A 10,038-nucleotide genomic window follows, 5' to 3' on the forward strand; every position below is an offset into this window, starting at 1 on the left:
CTCTCCAACAAGGAGAACTGATTTATTTTACCTAATACATTAGATAGTAGGCTCTATTATCTATGCACCTTTATTCTGACACTTTATTTTAAATGATTGTGTTCTAGGCAAAATTGAACAACAATTAAAGATGAAAGGTGGCATTTATAGGTGCACAAACAAGAAGTTTTCTCCAGACTTTATTATTTTTCATTTTTCTTTCATATTAGAAACAGATAAGTGGAATACTGTTCCAAAGTGAAAGCAGTGAAGTGTGGCACTGCCTGCCCCTGTCAAATTGATAGAGTGAAGATGTTGAACGAGATAATGGAAACTTTCTATTCAGTGAGGACTGGGATAAAGAAACCATTTCTAGTCATTCATCAGCATTGATTGCTTTACTGCTTGTGGCACAGATCAGAACTTAGGCTTTACAAAGGGAAACTAAAACAAGTACAATGATCCACTTTGGGAAGTGTAGTTTGCTTCTGCTTATCATTTAGTATGTAGCAATCATAATACATGTCAACAAAAACACCGTGAAGCCATGAACATGGAGCATTGCAAAAATGTAGATACATAATTCTTCATGTATTCCAGTTCTGCAACTTATGAATATTTAATTCTGGTAACTGGGGACACTATATGAATTTTTATATATTTTTAAAATTAGGTTTAATGTAGATGTTTTTATTGTTTTTTTCCTTCATCGTTTGTGATAATCAAATTTTAAGAATTGTTTAATTTTCAGAAATAGTTTAGTGATAAATCACTATACTAAAATGCAATTTACTGAACATGTGTGAACCTGCAAACTGTAATTTATTTTCTGTAAAGGAAGTATTGAAAATATGAAATGATATCTTCCATAGTTTTCAGTTTATTTTCCTTTAAACATTTGCAAACTTTATATGCCACAAAATGTGTACATATTTTCACTGCACTGAATGAATATGGTAGCTCATACATTTGCTTTTGGGCAATTTATACTAGCGAGATGAAGTGGAGAACTGAAATAATTATCCAAATCATTCAAACCAAAGGAGCACTCTGGCCTCAATCATTTAGACACAGAATTTCAAATCAAAGTGTTTCTTTAGCTTGAGTGATATGGACAATTGTCTCAGTGCTCCATTATCGCTGACTATAGATTTCCAATCTGATTATGGGTCTAACATAAGATGCAAAAAATAATAACATATAATTGTGTTTTGAGAACTTAGCTCATTCCAGAATCATTGTGTGAGGGTTTCCTAGTGCAGACACAATCTAAAAGGTTAGTCATCTTCTGAAGATGAGTGAACTCTTAAAGCCACTTGAATACTATTTAGAGCAGAGAAGTAGAAACTCCTTCCTCTGTTACTTGCCTCTTCAAAAACCTGTTTTGCTTCAACAAATTTTAAATATTTTCTTTCTGAAATGAATAATGTTGCTTAATTCAATGGAACACAACAATCCATGTAATCACAACAATGAATATGAAAAAAAATGATTTAAATTAGTTTGGCATAAATATGTGTGATTATACTAGATAAGTCATTTTAATTTGATTTATCAATTTGAAAATAATGATAAACAAAAGCCAAAGTAGTCAGTCAATGATTATTATTATATTGATTATTGACACAAATGGAAGAAACGCTTTCCAAACCACATCCTCTTTAATTGCTTTTTTTTTACACCATCTTTGTCTTTTGAAAGTTTCAGAAAAGGTCTGGATTCAACTGAAAAAAAAAGTTGAAGTGCTGATGGCTTTCTCTGTGTTTAAGACTTTTTTCCCTTTTGGAAAATAAATGGACAAATCTTCAATATAGCTAAACAAATTTTTGAACTGCTAATGATGGCTGTCTTTGCATTTATAAATCGTTGTAGTATCAGTTCTGAAATGCCTCAATCACTTGAGTTCTCATGAGAGGTAATACTGTTTGAAGAGTTACTCCATCTGTTTCCCACACTTGCCAGACATCATACATGTTTGCACCATACTACTGTGGACTGCACCCAGGAAGGAAGATCACAGGTTATGTGCAATTCCTAGTGTACTAGATTCACATTACCTTTTCTTCTCCCAGGAAAACAACCCAGTGAATATAGTGTCACATATAATCTGAAATATATTCTAATAATCAAGAGCATAATTTACAAATTATAGCTTTCAGCTGTTATTAGTAGCAAATTATTTGCTAAACCTGGTGAAACCATGTGGATCACTGTGGATCACAAGTTTCAAGGTGAATCCAAAAGGATATCTATAGGGGCGCCTGGGTGGCTTAGTCGGTTAAACATCTGAGTTCAGCTCAGGTCATGATCTCATGGTTCCTGCGTTCCAGCCCCCGTTGGGGTCTGTGCTGACAGCTCAAAGCCTGGAGCCTACTTTGGATTCTGTGTCTCCCTCCCTCTCTCTCTCTCTCTGCCCTTCCCTCACTCACACTCTGTCTGTCTCTCTCAAAAATTAATAAACATTAAAAAAATTAGAAAAAAGATATCTCTGATGGAGTTTGCAACAGGTTCACAGAAATCGGACAGTTGAACGATGGATAGCCCATGGACTCCAGTTTGAATAACACTGGAAACAATAATTTTGACTTTTTTTTAAAATCTCTGATGAAGAAAAATGTCTTACTTCTTTGTTTTCCTTTTCTATAGTCCTTTTCTTTTATCCCTAAAATTTTTGCTTTTCTCTCTCATTTTTGATCAGTATTTTTACAATTTTTTAAATGTGTATTTATTTTTGAGATATGGCGGGGGGGGGGGAGGGGCAGAGAGAGAGAGGGAGACACAGAATCTGAAACAGGCTCCAGGCTCTGAACTGTCAGCACAGAGCCCGACATGGGGCTCGAACCCAACAGCTGTGAGATCATGACCTAAGCCGAAGTCAGACCCTTAACCAACTGAGCCACCCAGGCACCCTGACATTTTTTATCAGTATTAATCATAATTGCACCCATTTTCCTCTCCAAAAAAATCTCCTTTGTGAATCACTCCCCTAACAGTTTTCTATCCTTTTTCCATTCTGCATTAATAACTCATAAATACTTTTCTCTGACTTTCGGTGAATATTACAATTTTTTATAAGATAATTGGTTACACTTGTTTTGTATTGACTAATCGTTTCAAAAATCTTCAGATGGCACATCCCCATTTTAAAGATGGAATTTTTAAAAGGTTAAATTATTTAACACACAAAGAAGCATACAGGTATTTTTGGCAATTTGAATATATCTAAATTAAAAACAAAAACCAAAAAACATTTTAATAAACTTTTAATTAAAACGTTGTCAAATCTCTATTTCTGCTCATTAGTTCTAACTCTGGTCTTTGACTCTTCAAGACATCATTTGAGATTTTGAATATAGTAATCAAGTTACTCGTGGGATTCTTTTCTTCTGGTCAGACACTTCCAAATCCTTAAAAAATAATATGACAGATTTCATTTACTTTACCTTGTACCTGTTTCCTTTTTTTTTTTTTTTTAACGTTTATTTATTTTTGAGACAGAGAGAGACAGAGCATGAACGGGGGAGGGTCAGAGAGAGAGGGAGACACAGAACCCGAAGCAGGCTCTAGGCTCTGAGCCATCAGCCCAGAGCCCGACGTAGGGCTCGAACTCACGGACTGAGAGATCATGACCTGAGCCGAAGTCGGCGGCTCAACCGACTGAGCCATCCAGGCACCCCCCTTGTATCTGTTTTCATCATCATATGCAACCCAATGACTTTCTGAAAGTGGTATGTCTAAAATGTCCATAATTATATCAATAAAGCATGTATTTGCTTTTAGAGCTACAGTGTTAAATCATATTTGATTTGGGTGAAATCAAACTGCATAGATTCAAACTAAACCAAATCTTTCTTGACTGAAATGACACATTAGACCTCTTAACCCAATTTCACAATTCTAAATTTATTTACATTATATATTACCAATACTTGAGATAATTTTGATTAATTCTGTCCTCCATATGTCTAGACTCTTTTTTAAAAATTTTTTTAATGTTTATTTTTTAGAGAGAGAGCGAGCGAGCATGAGCAGGGGAGGGGCAGGTACAGAATCTGAGGCAGGCTGCAGTCTCTGAGCTGTCAGCACAGAGCCCAACGTGGGACTTGAACTCATGAACTATGAGATCACGACCTGAGCTGAAATCAGACGCTTAACTGACTGATCCACCCAGGCGCCCCTTCCACCCGCCCCACCCCCGCCACCCCGGAGTCTAGACTCTTAATAATGATTGTGTCTTTCCTTGCTTTGGTCAAATCTTTGATTAAATTTGCTAAAGAGAAGAGTCAAAGGCTGATAAGACCATATTGATATGGATTGTTTTTTCAATGATATTAAAGTTTGTTTATTCCATGAATAGATTTGAATTTCTGACAATTTCTTGGAAAAATTTTTGGAAAAAAATTGTAATAAAACCAAGATTAATTGTATATTTTATTCTAATAGTTCCACAGTATCCAAAGTGCTTTTGCGTAAAGGCTCTAAATTTATCTTCACACAAACCCTATGAATTAGGCCATTTTATTTCCCTTCACTAGTGTGAAAATAAAGAGCTAAATAATTTATCAAAAATCCTAGTTTACAAATGAACTGGGAATGACACATCCTGATGTCTAGGGAATTCTCCAGTGTACAATTCTGCTTCCTACTTTGTTCCTCAAAGACTTGCCACATCTACTTAAATAGAAAAAATAAAACCTACACAGACATTTTCACAAAGTGAAGGGCAAAATAAAAAACACATATAGGTGTTAAAACCCTTTTTAAAGTATAATATATTATTTAAGATTATTTTATTTAATTCATCTTTAGTTATTTGATACCATGATCTATGCAGATGAGGATATATTTATATAATACACAAATGCATATATATGTGTGTATATATATGTGTGTGTATATATATATGACATATATATATACATATATATGTAGATACATATATATGTAGATATATATATATATCTACATATATATATCTCCTGAATCAATAATGAAATCTAATCCTTTAACTGTTTAGTATATTTACATACCAGGTGTTTCACATACAATATTTTATTTAATATTCTCATTCATGTTATATTATTTAACTTTCTCATAACCATAATTTTTATATTAGAATTGAAGAAAGTAAGATTTAAAGACGTAATTCTATTTTGAAATCACATAGCTAATAAGTAGCAGTATAGGATTTAAGTATAGATCAATGCTCTTAGATATTAACACATTATTAAAATGAATTCTTGTTTAAAAAAAAGTTATATTTAAAAAATCCAGGCAGAACTTTTGCAATGACATCAAGATAATCTTTTTCTAATTTATAACAGTATTTTTTTTTCATTTTGAGAATTGAAACTTTAATTCTCCAGTTTTTTTTAAATTTTGCATTTTTCTGAGATTTCAAGGATTTGAAAATAGTGCTTTTTCTTCATATATGCAACTGTCATTTAAAAAAATAATCTGTAATATAACTTTCTGGATGCTTAAATTCATTCAAAACACCTATTTTTTTTTTTTTTTAATTAGCAGCTCCTATCTCTTTTACAATGACCTTGACTTTTTAAGTTTTTCTCTCACTTACAATTTCAAGTTTATTCCAGGGGTAAATATGGAAAGAAAATGAGAGTTAAGGAATTCTATAGGTTCTCTGTGCTCTGTCATTATCAAAGTATCTGCCTATGGGCCTGACTTTTCTTGCACCCTTCTTTTAACCATGGCTGAGAGAACATGATAGTAAGTGCTGTTTAGTTTTGTTTTGTTTTGTTTTGTTTTGTTTTGTTTTGTTTTGTTTTAAAAACCTAACACAGACTTTCATATTCAATCTCTATCTTCCGAGCTCCAGGCCTGTGTTCTGAGTCCTGAACACCAAACCTGAAGCTAACATTTAAGCTACATTCATCATTTTATTTTATATGGGAAAATGACTGTTGATGGAACTTGTCTTCATCTTAACTCCATTTCTTCCATATACTACTGCCTTCTAAATATATTAGGCTACATGATGGATAAACACTCCTTTTTCTTAGAGTCAAATTCAACTATGTAAGTAAAATCCTTGTTACAACATCAGTTGTAAAGTCCTTTCTTCTCTTTCTTTGTTGGGACATATTTAACTCACCTAGTTTTTGGCAGTGGTTTTGTTTGACTTCAGTCTCCTCCGATTCTTCTTTGGGATTCCTTCCCAGACTGTATTTGCTCTTTTCTTTGTTGTACCAGTCCATCTAGGAACAATTTTTTTCTCTCCGATTAATTTTTAAAAACTTAATGCTTACTAGCATATCTATGTAGCTAACTATAAGTGTATGTACGTGCTAATCTAAACATATCACAATCTCTACAGTGTCTGGACAGACTGTAGCTGGGCAGGCTGTAGTTAGCCCAGATTATGACAAACATTAGATTTCTCTGCATCTAACCTCACAACTTCACAACCACTTTTGTTATGCTGATGCCAAATATGAATATTTGTTTTTTTGTTTAGCAGGCCAACTTAAAATTCTCACCTGTGTTCCTCAATACCATTCATTTTGGGTGACCCTAGCTATAATTATTTTGAGGCAGAGAACTATAGTTCTCTGTGAAACACCGTCTTTGAGGGGGAAAAAGTGATATTTTAAATACTGGCTCTCTGGAAAAAAAAAATATATCTGTATATATACATACATAAGACTTATACATTTGAGAAGGATGAGTAGCATACAATTTTCAAATAATAATACAATATATATTATTCATTGCAAATTGCATATAGCCAGTTTGTTCTCACAAGAGTGCTTTTGTTAATATTTGCCCAATTCTTGTACCCACAACCACACCATAGTGGCACTTCATAAACAATCATGTATCTCATAAGAATATTGGCTGATATTTTCTTTTTTAAACACTTTTTTTTTTTTTGGAGAGAGAGAGAGAAAGAGAGAGGGGGAGAGAGTTGGGGAGAGGCAGAGAGAGGGAGAGAGAGAGAATCCCAGTGCTACTAGCATGGAGCCCTAGGCAGGGCTCATACTCAGGTACCATAAGATATTGACCCAGGCTGAAATCAAGCATGAGACGCTTAACCTACTGAGCCACGCAGGTGCCCCGGCTGATATTTTCATTTACTTAATAGATAAGACATTACTGAAACAAGACATATGTTGGAATTATCGTCATTGGTCAATGACATGAGTGACTTTTTGCTGAGTTGGGTAATGTGTTCTGTGTATTGTAAGAACATAGTCTCAGTGTTTTTGTGTTGTTCACTATGGAACAGCAACAGAGACTTTCAAAATTTGATTTGCATTGTTAAATTTTATCCATCATTTTCTTAGATTTACAATCAATGAAATATAAATACAGCCCTGATCTGTAGTATTTACCAATTTCTGTGGTGGCAAATACTGCGAAGACTGCAGATTTCAAACTTGTAAGATGCTGCCACTGAATCCTAAGTTGCAAAAAGGATACACATCAACACACCAACATATAGTATTTCTTCCATACATATATGATAGTCATAATAAACCTCGAGTAAAATAATTAGAAAGTGTGAGCCTTGAGTATATATTATCTTAAAACATACAACTTAAATGTTATTCTAATGTAATGTAATTTTTAATAGTACTTGAGTTTGACAAAAAGTTAACCAAATTCCAGAAATTTTAATTATTGACTCTCACAAGCCAATATAAGCTGTTTCCAACATCCCAGTAAAATGGGATGAAACCTGATTTTACTAAGTATTTTTCTGGCATGCTATTTAATATTTCTGAGCCAGAAGTTTCTTTATCAGTAAGAATTAGAAAAAAAATTATAAAAGCCTTAGAACAACATTCAAAACATTTTTAGTACTCACTAGTAGATATTACTCGGCTCATATTTAAAGAATCATCTATACTTAGGTTACAACAAGGAAGAACAGAATGCATATTCACTTAAATATGGCATATTATGATTATGATGACAAAATTTAATGTGTTACATTATTTCAAGATACTACATAAAAGTATTTTTAATACATTTTAACTTATCTGAGTTATTTACACATCTTTAGTTATAAATGTACTATCAAGGAATAATTTTCCTTATGAATAACATTTATGGATTTTTTTTCCTAAAGACACATTTCAAATTATAATGCCTGAGAAGAAGATTCCAAATTACAATGTATTATGTAGAGCACTTTGAAACTTTAAATGGGGAGAATAATTCCTATTCATAGCTTTCAGTTTTGCCAAACTACTTTCTTTGTATCATATAATAAATATATGTTTTGCAAACCTCCTTTCTCTACCCTCCAGTATTAAGTCTGAAGAGACTTTATTATTCATTCACGTGTTCGAAGGTAGCTGTTTCTACCTTAATAGAGCCAAAATTGTCAACTTTTCAAACAGTAACTTGTTTTCTATGCCCTAAGGTTTGAAAGAAAATAGTCTCATAATGGAAAATAGTAAGTTGACTTTCTGAATGCATAAATGGCTCAATTTTTTATCATACTATGCTGTGCTACCTGTTTGGAGGTGGTGAAATGGGCTCTAACAATAGGGAATGGAGTTTGTGGATAAATATGCCATAAATAACAATACTTGCTTTTTCCCATTGGGTTTTTGCAGTCTCAGCATTGAACTCTATAAACTCAAAGACATTACCCTAAACTAGAATTGTTTTCAATTGTAAGTAGAAGGAAATGAATTTAAATATGATTCAAGGAAGATACAGTGATGTCATGAGTATTCATTCAACTTAAAATATTTTGAGCCATTTCAACTAAATATATGATTTATAGTAAAGATAATAAATAGATTGACACTGTGACAGAAGACTGACAGGTACAGAGGCTTGTTTTTGATAATAAGTCTCCATAATATTAATTATAGATGCTATTAATTGAGAACAATACTAGGGCAATATTAGATAAAAGTGATATCGTTTCTCAGTGATTCACCCATGTAAGCTAAAGAGGAGGAGAAATTAAGAATAATTTATATAAAGTATCTAGCTAAGCAAAGTCAATTTTATAAAGTTTTAATTGCCTCTGCATATGTCTTAAAAATACCAGATATGATTTTATTAAGGTAGAAATGTAGGAACAGATACTGGATATTTTGTATTGAATTGTGTTTAATGATCTATTTTCATGACATTCCTTTGGGTAATCAGCAATTTTATTGCTTTAATATTATAGAAGTGCTAGATTATTTTTGAAGGGGAAATAGAGGGGAAACCAACATTGGATCAATGACTTGACTTTGCTAGTCAACTTAAAGCATGAAAACATCCATTTAAAAATCTAACTACCAGCTCTTCATCTGTAATCAACAGCAGTATTCTAATTATGTAGAGAAATCTTCCAATGTATTAGAGAATTTCTCTTCATCAAGTAATGTGCGTGGGGATTTTACGTTATAACTGAGACAAAGACCAAACTAGAATAATATATTTAAAGAAATGTGTAAGCAGTTATCTTTTCAAAGTCTTTTGAATAAATTACAAATGTATCCCTTCATACTAGTTTCGATCTAAGGTAAATTTGAGAAATGAGCAATTGATAAATAATTTTAAACAAAGGCAACTTTCTCTACATAGTAGGATCTTAATTGCCTTGTTATCTTTCAGTACAACTCACAGGAGAAATGTTGAGTGAAATATGGGAGCATTTTTTGGGTTGCATATGAAATATGGTCAGGTTTGGTTACAGCTGGAGCGAAGGACTCTGTTCACTGCCATTCTCTTTGCTATTTTGCAAATATGTACGGCACACTCTTGCTTATTTTTTAACACTTGCTCTTCTCTTGTCTTAAAACTCCCCCTCTGATCTCTCCATGTTTTACTTCCTTATATCCTTCAGGTCATTATTCAACTATAACCTACCCACAGAAGCCTTCTCTATCCTCCATGTTTAAAATCGCCAGCTTTATTTATTTATTTTTGTTCATTTATCATCCATTATGCAACGTATTTTACTTTTTGGTTTCATTTATTGTATGCCCCACAAGTAGAAAGTAAGTTCCGTGATGGCAGGGAGTTTTACTGTCTCCCTAGTGTCTAGAGTGGTTTCTGGCATATAATGCATTTTAAAAAGTT

This window comes from Panthera tigris, chromosome C2 (genome assembly GCF_018350195.1).
Source record: "Panthera tigris isolate Pti1 chromosome C2, P.tigris_Pti1_mat1.1, whole genome shotgun sequence".
Taxonomy (NCBI): Eukaryota; Metazoa; Chordata; class Mammalia; order Carnivora; family Felidae; genus Panthera; species Panthera tigris.